Raw genomic sequence first — 12,233 nt, forward strand, 5'->3', positions numbered from 1 at the left:
GAGTCTTCTACGTGCAGGTTTTCTGCCTTAGAGAGTCTGAGATTTGTTTGTTGAAAAGGGTAGCTGTTCCCTTAACCTTAATCAATGCTTAAGATGGAAGGTTTTGTGTTTCCTTCCATTGGAATTTCCCAGGTAATTACATTGATGATCTTTGGCCAACTTTCAAGATAAAGCATCTATATTTGATGATGCCTATTTCTCAGGTAAAAAAAATAAAGACTAACATTTTAGGTTATCTTCAAGGTGTTTAAAGCATCTTTAGTGGGGTAGAGGTTTTGAAGCAAATCCCAGCCTTTGACTCCTCGTCAACCCCAAATTCACCAGCATTTTCACTCAATTTCGATAAAAACCTGAATATCAAATGCAAAAGGACTGACGATCTTTTGATAAGTGAGTTTTGCAAGATATAAGGAAGTTTTGAACATATTTTAGTTTTTTCCTCTTTATTATTCCTTTGTTTCTACTTAGCTCTAATTACAGAAGTAACACTTGTTCATTGTAGGATGGTCACAGAGCCTCATTTCGTAACAGAGACCTCTGTCCTCTTCTTACAGCTTCATGTGTATCCTTCTCTGCTTCCCGAAACAAATGTGCATTAAAGCATGTTGTACTTCTTATTCTTCAGCTTGCTTTTTTCACTCAATATGTTATGGCCATACTTCCATGTTAAATGTGCCTTTTATCTACAAATTTACCTTTGTCTCCACAGTTTTTCGTAGTATGACCTCATCTTTTATTAAATCTTATTTTTTCTACTAATAGACATGTAGGTTGCCTTCAATCTTTTGCTATTAAAAATATTACTGTAATGAACACCTGTGTTCGTTGATAAAATATTTGTCAAGTATTTCTGAATATAATCATTTGAAAAGGGCGTGCAATGCCCAAACCCACAGGAATGAGTTTTTCTCAAAGTGAGCGCTTTAAGTACCAGGTGAAACAATGGGGAAGATATTTATTAACTTAACAAATACATATAAAATTCTTACTGTTCTAAGTGATTTAAAATTATTAACTCACTTAATTTTCATAACACCCCTGTGAGGTAGATACTGTTATTCCCATTTTACAGATGAATATACTGAGGCACAGTGATTAACTAACTTGTCCAAGGTCACTCAGTCGAGTTCTTGAATAAAATATTTGTAAACTTGGAAGACAATGATAAGAATCGTAGTTTTAAAGAATTAATCTAGATGATGGTGATGTGCAGAGTTAGATCCAAATATGAGGTAAGGAGGGCAGATAGGAATGTAACTGAAGGGGCAGGTTTAACTTTAACAAGAATGGCTGTGCTGGACTGATTGTTTACAGGTGGATAAGAAGAGGAAATTTTCAAAGATAAGCCAGAGATTTTATCCTACGTGACTGGTAGGGTGATGATTTCTCTTTGCTAGATATAGGGTGGTTGGGAAGGTTGATTTAGGGTGAAAGATGATGGGTCTGAGATGACAGTGGCATGACCATTAGAAATAAAGCATATATGATTGAAGATAATATAACAAAAATGGAAAAGAAATGAAAAAGAAAGGGTGAGAGATTTGAAAAATACCTTGTTGGGCTTTTGGTTAGAGTTGTGTTAAACCTATTAATTTAATTTGGAATAAATTGACACTTCATAACACTGAGACTTTCCCACCGAGAACATGGTATGTTTCTCCATTTATTCAAGGGCTCTTTTATGTCTTTCAGTAAAGTTTTATGGTATAGCCGCCTTCCTTTAGGTTGTTTATCTATCTCTTAGGATTTATATTTAGGTATTGCATATTTTCTGGGGGTGTTATGGGCTGAATTGTCCCCTGTCCCTCGCTGCCCCCCCCCAAGCCAATTCATATGTTGAAGTCCTAACCCCCAGTACCTCAAAATGTGACTGTATTTGGAGATAGGGCTGTTAAAGAGATGATTATGTTAAAATGAGGTCATCGGGGTGGGCCCTGAAACAATCTGACTGGTGTCCTCATAAAAAGAAGATGTTAAGACATACAAAGAGACACCAGGGATGTGTTCACACAGACAAAAGACCATGTGAGGGCACAGAGAGAAGATGGCCATCTGCATGCCAAGGAGTGAGGCCTCAGTAGAAACCAAACCTGCTGACTCTTGATCTTGGACTTCCAGCCTCTAGAACCGTGAGAAATACATTTCTGTTGTTTAAGCCACACAATCTGTGGTATTTTGTTGTGGCAGCCCTTGCACACTAACACGTGGGGTTACTGTGAAGGGCAAATTTTCTTATTATACGTTATACCTTAATTGAGTACTTGTTATTTTGTAGGAAAGATAATCATTTTGTAGTTAACTTTTACAGAAGAATTTTCTGTCGGCAAATGATCATAATGTTGCCTACTTCTTTCCAGTCATTTGCCTTTTATTTCTGTTTAAATATCCTTGCACGTGTATCTTTGAGTACATGTGAATATTTCTGTCAAACAAATTCCTAGAAGTTTTGCTAGTTTGTAAAATTTCTTTTTTAAAAAGTAAATAATGGGTATGAAATTTTATCAATACCTTTTTAGCATCTACTGAGATAAACATTACCTCCCCATTCTATTTCTTTATATGCTGTATGACATAACCCATTCAACATTAAACCAGCTTTGCATTTTTGGCATAAAAACTCCTTTATCATTTGACATGTGCTAACTCTGACATTATTTGAGTGCATAAAATCAGAAACATGAGTGTACCAACATATATCAACATAGCCTGGTGCTTTATTCTGATTGTTGACTATGCTTTCTGGCTGTAACTATCTGATATACCCCAAATAGGTGATTCAGTCTAGTAACTACAAACCCTGGGTCACACTTTCAGAATGCCCTTCTGTTGCTGCTTCCATGGGCCTCACCTTTGCTCTGACTTTCCTTCTCTTGCTTTGGAGGACTCACACTGGAGCTGCTCCTTTAGAGGTAAGACCACCTTTCAAGTGAGTGCTTCATGTGCAATCAGCTATAAGCGCCCTGTTGTGTCCTCACGCTTCCCACGGCCTACTAAACCTCCTTGCTCCCAAGCCCTGAAACACTCGGGCCTCCACCCGTCTATCTCACTCTCTGCAGACAGGCCTGCCTCATAACTTAGAGTGAGATTAAGACTGCTGGAAATGAGCTATCTCAAATTTCCTCTATCTCAATGTTTCTTCCTATATCACCTATTGTTACTTTCTCCAGTGTTGTATGAAAGACAGTCTTTCTTTTTTTCCAAAACCTGATGGACACCTATACCTGGAGAACACTCTGGATCTTGAAACTCAGTCAGTCCTTAACAGAATCCATATCTTCTCTCAATAGCAGAGACAAACAACAAACATTTCCCTAGACCTAGGATTGTCACTCCCTTCTCATGTCTGTTAATGGACCACAATCCCCCCAACTCCTTGAGTTGCTACAAGTGTTTATCGTCTTTGTCATGTTTGGGCCCTACATACAAGTGATCTGCCCTCACACATCCAACACTCTGGTTTAGACCCATATAATCTCTTATAATAACTTATCTCTCTTTTCCCTTGCTTTATATTAACATTGCATTCATTTTTTTCCCTCCGTCCTGTTGCCTCGAATGTGGATGCTGCCTGGACCACAAGGACCAGGACTCCATTCTGGGGATGGTGGAGCAGTGAGTTGGAAGGAAGCTGGATCCTGAAGGCTGCATAGAGTAGAGCTGCCATACTAGCCTGAGGTATTTTTACTTTAACCTGAGCTTATGAAAACTCTGGGTAATCTAAACAGAATAGCTCCTTTAGGGAGAAACAGATATATGCAGTCATAATCACAAATTAGTAGTTAACAGAAAAATATTAATAACTTATTCTGAAATGCCCTGCCACTTTACTAAAAGCTATCTCAAAGGTCACTGATCATAAAATTCAGCCAGATCTTTTTCGTTTTTGAATTCATCAACCACACATTCATTCTTCAAACTTTTTATTCTCTTGGCTTTGGCAGTATAGCAGTCTCCTGTGGTAGACAGAATAATGCCCCTCCCCACCCCCCGCCCAGGGCAAGATGTCTATGTCCTAATCTCCAGAACCTGTGAATATGTTATCTTACATGGCAAAGGGGACGTTGCAGGTGGGATTAAATTAAGGAGTTTAAAATGGGGAGATTATCTGGGGTGGGCCCAATGTAATGACAAGGGTCTTTATAAAAGGGAGGTAGGATGACCAACAAGCATATGAAAAGATGCTCAACGTGAAATCAATGTCTAGAAGAGATATTTGTACACCCAAGTTCAGAGGAACATTATTCACAATAGCCAAACAGTAGACGTATTCTGAGTCTTCATCAACAGTTGAATGAATACGCAAAATGTGGTATATGCATTCAATCGAATATTATTCAGCCTTAAAAGGAAAGAAATTCTGATACATGCTACAACATGGATAAACCTTCAAGATATTATGCTAAGTGAAATAAACCAGACAGAAAAGGACAAATATTTTATGATTCCACTTATATGAGGTATCTAGAGTAGTCAAATTCATACAAACAAAAAATAAAATTGTGGTTGCCAGGGGCAAAGGGGAAGGGGAAGTGAGGAGCTGTTGGGTAATGGGTATGAAGTTTCAGTTTTGAAGGATGAAAAAGTTCTGGGAATTGGTTGTGCAACAATGTGCACATACTTAGTAATACTGAGCTGTACCCTCCAAAATGGTTAAGATGATAAATTTTATGTTATGTGTATCTTGTTATAATTTAAAAACTAAGCTGGGTTTTCTAACAAAAAAACAAACAAGAAAAGGGAAGTAGGAGAGTCAGAATCAGGGAAGGAAGTGTAAGGATGAAAGCAGAGATTGGAGTGATGCACGGCCACAAGCTAGGAATGCAGGCAGCCTCTGGAAGCTGGAAAAGGCAAGGAAACAGATTCTTCCCTGGAGCCTCCTGAAGGAACACAACTCTACAGACACCTCAGCTTTAGCCTTGTAAGACTCACTTTGCACTTGTGACCACCAGAACTGTAAGATAATACATTTATGTTATTTTAAGCCACTAAATTTGAGGTAATTTGTTACAGCAGCAAAAGGAAACTAATATATCCCTGATTTTCCGAAAGTCATATTTTATATTGTTTTCTTATTAATTACTTTGTGCTATTTATAATTAGTTTTAATTCTGTTACCACACATAACTGTACTCTTCCTAGTGTATATGATTTCCATAAGTCTGACTTAGCAAACACTCAAGTGGTCGGTGACAAATAGAAATGGCAAGCAATAGGATATATTGGAATGCATGAGGAAGCCATTTGGTGTAAACCTAATTCGGCCTGACTGCTTTTTCCAAAAGGGCCTGATGTGGCCATTGAGCACACATTGTATATCTGCTTTAAACATTTCCTATGGCAAAAACAAATAGCCTTAAGATAAAGGTGCAGCTTCCCCCCACATTGGCATTTCCTTAAGGATAAGCATCTTTCCTTAGGCTGGGAACTGATTGCTGTGCTCACCTTTGACCACCCAGCTCACAGACCTGCCACCTGCTGTGTTCACTGAGATAGCTATCTACCTGCTGCGTCCATCAATCACTGTGCCGACAGAGCAGTCTCGTGACTATTGTAAAAGGGACATTTCAATCATATGTGAAACATCCTGTTTGGGGGTATATAACCACTCTGTGCACCCCACTTCTTCAGTGCCCTTTCTTCCTTCGGGAAGAAAGGCCCCAGGCCATGGTCCTCAGATTTTAGCTCGGAATAAACTCATCCCAAATTTTCATTTATAGATTGGTTATGGGTTATTTTCGTCGATGTCAGGGAACAGAACCTCGGCCAACAAACCCCTGGGCCTTACTTGCATCAGGTTGCACCAACCAAGAGGATATGGTAATATCCTCCCTAAGTTTACTTAAAACCAACAACAAAAATGTTAGTAAAATTTCTACAGACTTTCCCCACAATAAAAACTTTTACATATCAAACTCTGAGTCTTGGGGTAAGGATAGATAAAGGTCCCAAGTCAGGCGGGGCAATTTGGAGAGCAGAGTAAATAGTGGTGAGGAACAGGGGCTTCACACTTGTTTAGTCTGAGCTGACCCCCAGCACTGCCGCTTCCTAGCTGTCTAACCATGGATAAGAATGCCTGATAGCTTAGAGCCCAGAGACCTTTGCTACTGACTTTTTGTGTGCAGGTAGGTTTTGAAAGGAGTTGAATGGCTCATTTTTCACCTCCATGATATAAATCATGTCAGACATTGGCAGTATTTCAAGTACTCTTGCGATTCAGGGTTGAACCACACAAGAGAGCTATCAGGCATTTGCAGTCTACGAGGTGACCTTAACATTCTGTAATGTGGGTGGTACAGGGAAAACAGCAAAACCTGCTCACTCAAGACTCAGCTTCATAATCAAGAGTCATGGAAATAATAACAAGAACCAACGCAAGAGCAACTTTTATCAAGCGCTTAATAGGTGCCAGGGACAACAGCTCAGCCCTTGACAGCAGTTGCATGATTTAATTCTCACAATAACAGTAAGACTATCACTATTTTGAGTAATTAAATTGAAGTTCTTATCCGTGGTTAGACAGCTAGTGACAAATTTTATTGCCACAAGCATTTTTAAGTCTACTTTGCTCTGAACTGTTATTGAGGATTGATACAAAAAAATGATCATGTGAAGAATTTGCACCTTCTGCAAAAATATCAGTATCAGTCAACACTGGTAGGTTGTGAGTAGCAGAAATCCAGCCTGAAGTAACTAAAGCATAAGAAGGAAATTTATTGGTCCACATTACTAAAGAACAGGAAGGTTGGTTTGATTTGGCCTTAGGAAATGTAGATGCAGTCAAGAATAGCTGATTCTGTCTCCATTTCTGTTTCTCTTTGCAAGTTGACTCCTTACACTTTCCTGCCATGGCCTCGAACAAGCTCTGTGCTTACATCATAATGGCTACCTGACCCGAAAGGAAAGTCATTTCCCTGCAATCTCCAGTTAGGAAAGTCCCAGAGAAGGATTCTGATTGGCCTGGCTGGATCAGGGACCAGTCACCATGGTCAGATGTGTAGGGTCTTGTGATTGGCAGCCCTGGTACCTCCCCAGTACCGTAGGTTGGAGTTGGCGGAATGGCTATCTTAGTCAATATGGGCTACTATAGCAAGCCACATAGACTTGGTGGCTTATAAACAACAGCAATTTATTTCTCACAGTTCTTGAGGCTGGAAGTCCAAGATGAGGGTGCCAGCAGGGTTCGTTTCTGGTGACAGTCCTCTTCCAGGTTGTAGACTGCTGACATCTTGTATCCTCACATGAGAGCGAGCTAGCTCTTTGGCCTATTCTTTCAAGGGCACTACTCCCATTAATAAGGGCTCTATCCTCATGGCCTAATTACCTCCCAAAGGCACTACATTCAAATATCGTAGTATTGGGGATAAGGGCTTCAAGATATGAATTTTGGTGGGGAGACACAAGCATTCAGTCCATAACAATGGCATTCCCCAAAAGAAGGGTGGTTCTGGGCAGACAGAGCCATATATTTTTATTGCTCAAGAGGTTGCCAGGATGCATTCCAGCATCTGTTTTAAAAGTTCCTTGGTAACCAATTAGCCCTTAAGCAAAGGCTCAGAGATAGGAAGTGTCAGTTTGCTTGGGGAAGACAGGAAGACTGAGGGACTCTTTAAAAGAATAGCATCTATAATAATGGGTAGTGGCCATAGACAAGGTTGGAAGCCCTGGCTGATAATAGATCGTAGACAGACCATAAGGGCCAGTCTAAGAAATTTGACTGGACCAATACATTTCTTTTAAAGTTTAATTACAGGTAAGTTTGTTTTTAATCCCAAAGACTTTAAGGTCTTAAGATCCTCAATTTCAAGTTTTTCAAAACCTATGTTTTTAGGAGCAGAAGCCTCACTACTGGAAAGGGAATACTATATGCAAATTTTTATTGAATATCAATTGAGTCTGTTAAACATATATAGGTGACAGGACTGATGAATTTAGGAGTTTTATCAAGTTACTGTATTAGTCATGGTTCTCCAAAGACACATAACCAATAGAATATATATATATGTAAATCTCTAGAAAGAGATTTACTATAAGGTATTGGCTCTTGCAACTATAGAGACTGAGACTTCCCACATTTGCTGTCTGCGAGCTTGAGACCCAGGAAAGCTAGCGATGTAGTTCAGAGGCCTGGAGGCAGAGCGCTGACGGTATAAATTGCAGTGTGAATCTGAAGGCCTGAGAACCAGGAGTGCAGAGAGCAGGAGAAGATCCATGTCCCAGCTCAAACAGTCAGGCAGAGAGAGGTTGAATCCAACCTTCCTCCGCCTCATTGTTTTGTTCAGGCCCTCAATAAATTGGATTCAGGGAGTGCAATCTGCTTTACTCAGTCTACTGATTCAAATGCTAATCTCTTCCGGAAACACCCTCACAGACCTACCCAGAAATAAAGTTTAACCAGATATCTGGGCATCCCATGATTCAGCCAAATTGACACATAAAATTAACTATCACAATACCTTTACATCCTTACTATAATTCTGAATTTTAACTCGTGCCTGCTGAGCAAACTTTGATCTGAAAAGATTTCGTCTTATAGAGTTCACAGAAAGAACTTCATTTTGAAAAAGATTGTAATTATTTCAGTAATCTTGGAGGTGACTCATGGCTAGCACATTTTTGACCTCTGCAGATGTGTTCTCTGGCTCCAAAATGGACTTTGGAGAATGAACAAACTGATCACTTCTTGGGGGGAAAAAAGAGACAGAGAGAGAGACAGGATTTCAAAGATACAAAGATAATGACCACATAGTAGATAGAAACATAGATCAATCCTTGTTTATCAAATTATAAATAGCCTTCTATTTCCCCAGTGTCGTGGCCATTGTGTTCCATTGTGTTCCTGGGAAACCTCACGTCATTTAACATGTACCAGGCAAGTAGGGTTAACTGGACCCACTTTAACAGCTCTGTTTCACTCGTGCAGCTTAACTCAGTAAGAATTCTGCAGAAAGACTTCAAGCAGAGCTGAGCTTTGTCTTTCGTGGATGTGCCTTCTGAATTTCAAGATGAACACACCATGAATAATAACCAGTGCCTTTTGGGGATGGTACATGGCAGTACAATACACTGGAAGCCTTTTTTAAAAAAAATTTTTATCGGAGCTGCACTATGTCATTGTGTTTATTTCCTAAAAATTATTGAGAAAGTTTAGGACTTAATTTTTTTAATCCAGTTTTTTTTTTTCATAGTTCAATACTTTAATGTGGTGAAATACATATTTTTTTCTTTTCCAGTTTTTTTTTTGTTGAGTTATTGATAGGTTACAATCTTGTGAAATTTCAATTGTACATTAATGTTTGTCAGTCATGTTGTAATTTTTAAATCCAGTTTTTGAGTGACGTATGTAGAATGTAGAGTAGACCATTTGTAGTATTCTGTGTGACGTGTGAACAAGTTGAAAAGGCTGACAAATTTAATAAAGGGTGAGGAACTCAGGTAAAGGGAAGGAAATGGTAAAAGAGAGATTTTTATAATTTAAAAATTTTGGTTTTTTAAACCAAAAATTGTATCAAGAGGTATTTAGTTACCCTGTGCTTCACGAAGTTTTGCTTTATGTGCTCCCAAATAAATCACAACAATAATAACAATGATAGTTAGTACTTATATAGTATTTATTATGTGCTACTGAGTATTCTAAGTATTTATCCAGATTTTAATTTATGTAATCCTCACAACAACTCTATGGGATGGATACCATTATTATCCCCATTTTATAAAAAGATAGCAATACTGAGGCATGGAAAGGTTAAGCAGTTGGCCCATGGCCCACAGTAAACAGTAGTGCTTACTCTAGCCCTCACGCAGCCTGGCTCCAGAACCTGTGCTCTTAACTGCTATGCCACACTACCTGATTACTAATTTTTCCATTTGTACAGAAGTTTGCATTCTAGAAGATACTTGTATACTCATTACCCTTATGAATAAATTGTAGGTGAATTTTGCAGTTCAGGATATTGAGTCTCCAAATGACTTCAAATGTCACAGAGTAAGTGCGTGGCAAAGGCTGGATTCAAATACAGAGCTTCTGAAGCCAAGCCCACACTCATTCTCCTAGTCCACAGTTCTCTCTTTAAAGTCAAGTAAGACTCTAAACCAACAGTTCCAGTTTCTGGAACTTAGACTGTGAAAACACTTATCCAACAGTGCAAGAATATATGTAAAAGAGAGTTCTGTCAAGCACTCTTAGTGATACAAAAAACAAACAATCATGAAATGATCTAAATGCCTATCAGGAGGGAAGTGGTTCAGTAAAATACAGTACAAACTTAGCATGGTATCTTGTGTTAGGAAGTGGGTTCATAGGCACTGACATAGAATGGTGCTTGTGTAATATTTTTAAAGTGAAAAGAGCAAGTTGAAAAGGGTAACTATAGCACAAAATCATTATTTTTAAAATCCTGGATACGTACATGTTTTCATTCTTTCATTCAGTAAATATTTACTGAACACTTACTATGTAGCAAGCACTGCTTTAGAAACTGGGGACTCAGTGCTGAATAAGATCATGAGTGACGGACTCTGGTGAGAGAGAAACTGAACAAGGAAGTAAGTAAACACTCGCAGATTATTGCTAGGAGCCTTGAAGAAAACCTAAGTAGTATTTAGGGTAGGGGTGAGACAGCTATTTGTGGTTGTGTAGGAGGAGATATTTGAGAAGGAACACCACATGAAGATGCTAGGGAAGAGTGTCCCAGACAAAGGGGACAGAAAATTGAAGGTCCCTGCGTGGAAGGAGCTCCACGTAGCCTAGAAAGGCTAGTGAGCCTGGAGCTCAGGGACTGAAAGGAAGGGGTTTGAAAGTGGGGCAGATCTGGTAGGACCAAAGGGGTTGGATTTGATTCCAAACGTAATGGAAAGTTAGTCCTTTAAACCTCGTTCTTCATTTTGCATTTTAAACAATTCCTCTGACTGCTGTTGGAAGCATGAAGATCAGTCAAAAAGAGAATGCGGTAATCTGGGTGAGAGTAGACAGTGGCTTACGCTAGGGCAGTGCTAACAGACACGGTGAGAAACAGCACAATTTGGGATATATTTTGAAAAGAGAGTAAACAGGCTTTACTGATGCATTGGATGTGGGATGTGGGGGAAAGAGAAACCAAGGCTGACTCTCAGATTTTAGCCTGAGCAATGAGATGAATGTTGGGGCCTTTAGTGATAGGAAAGCACTGGGGCCTCAAGGAATGGGTTTGAGCAGGAGGGGTGGACAAGAGTCAAGAGGCCTGCTTTGGACTTGGTAAATTTGAGCTGCTTATTTGGAATACAAGTAAAAATATGGGAGGTGGTTGTATATCCACATGTATGCGTTACCAGCTGGGAGTTGACTAGAATGGCAGAGAGGTGAAGCAGAATTTATACTTTTTCTTCACAAGCTTCTGGATCTTCTAAAGAAATTTTTTTTTACAGTAAGCTTCTGTTTCATTGATAATTTTTTTGTGTATGAGGAAGATTGGCCCTGAGCTAACATCTGTACCAATCTTCCTCTATTTTATGTGGGATGCCGCCACAGCATGGCTTGATGAGCGGTGCTAGGTCCGCACCCCAGTTCTGACCCTGTAAACCCCTGGCTGCCGAAGCAGAGCATGTGCACTTAACCACTACACCACCAGGCCAGCCCCTCTTTGATAATTTTTAAAATTCAAAAGAGAAAAATGTATGTAAGTGGAAATATATGCATTTGTGTAAAATAGAGAAAGGTCTGGAAAGAGAAACACCAAACTGTGAACAATGATAACCCATAAGCAGTTTAACTTTTACACTTATGTATTTATTGGCTTCTTTTTTAAAATTAAATAAAGAGCCTTTCTAGTTTCAATAAAGAAGTCAATGCAAGTAAGGGCAGCTTGTGGTCTCTATACCACCTCTGCTTCCAGCAGAAACCCCAGGCATCTGTCTCCGTCCTGTACCCTGAGGCCTCAGTGCCTCTCCTTTCTTGTCCATTTCTTATCCACTTCTGCTCTCCTCTGCCTGGGATTAATAGCTACACTGTTTGTGAGAAAGACTCATTCTTCTGTTTAATATTAGTGGTTAATAAAGAAAATCCATCTTTCTCTTTGAAAATAAAGACCACATCCACAAATTTGAAATCTTAACAAATTCAGTTTGTGGAACCATAGAGCTGAAGGGACCTGGAGATTGTGTAGCCCAACTCTCTCATTTTACAGGTGAGAAAATCAAGGTTCTGCAAGAACAAATGATTTTGTCTTCATCGCAGGTGGGTTATAAGGGCAATAGCACAG

At 39.3% G+C, this 12,233-nt stretch overlaps 1 long non-coding RNA gene across 1 annotated transcript; it reads left to right on the plus strand.

Annotated features, from left to right (window-relative positions):
* Positions 1–1,987: 1,987 nt before the first annotated feature.
* LOC139075583 (uncharacterized) lies at positions 1,988–9,103 on the plus strand. The gene is made up of 4 exons (XR_011526145.1): positions 1,988–2,129; positions 2,815–2,909; positions 3,581–3,675; positions 8,921–9,103. It is a non-coding gene; the product is annotated as an uncharacterized lncRNA (long non-coding RNA).
* The last annotated feature ends 3,130 nt before the right edge of the window (positions 9,104–12,233 follow it).

The sequence above is a fragment of the Equus przewalskii genome, chromosome 14 (assembly GCF_037783145.1).
Source record: "Equus przewalskii isolate Varuska chromosome 14, EquPr2, whole genome shotgun sequence".
Lineage (NCBI taxonomy): Eukaryota > Metazoa > Chordata > Mammalia > Perissodactyla > Equidae > Equus > Equus przewalskii.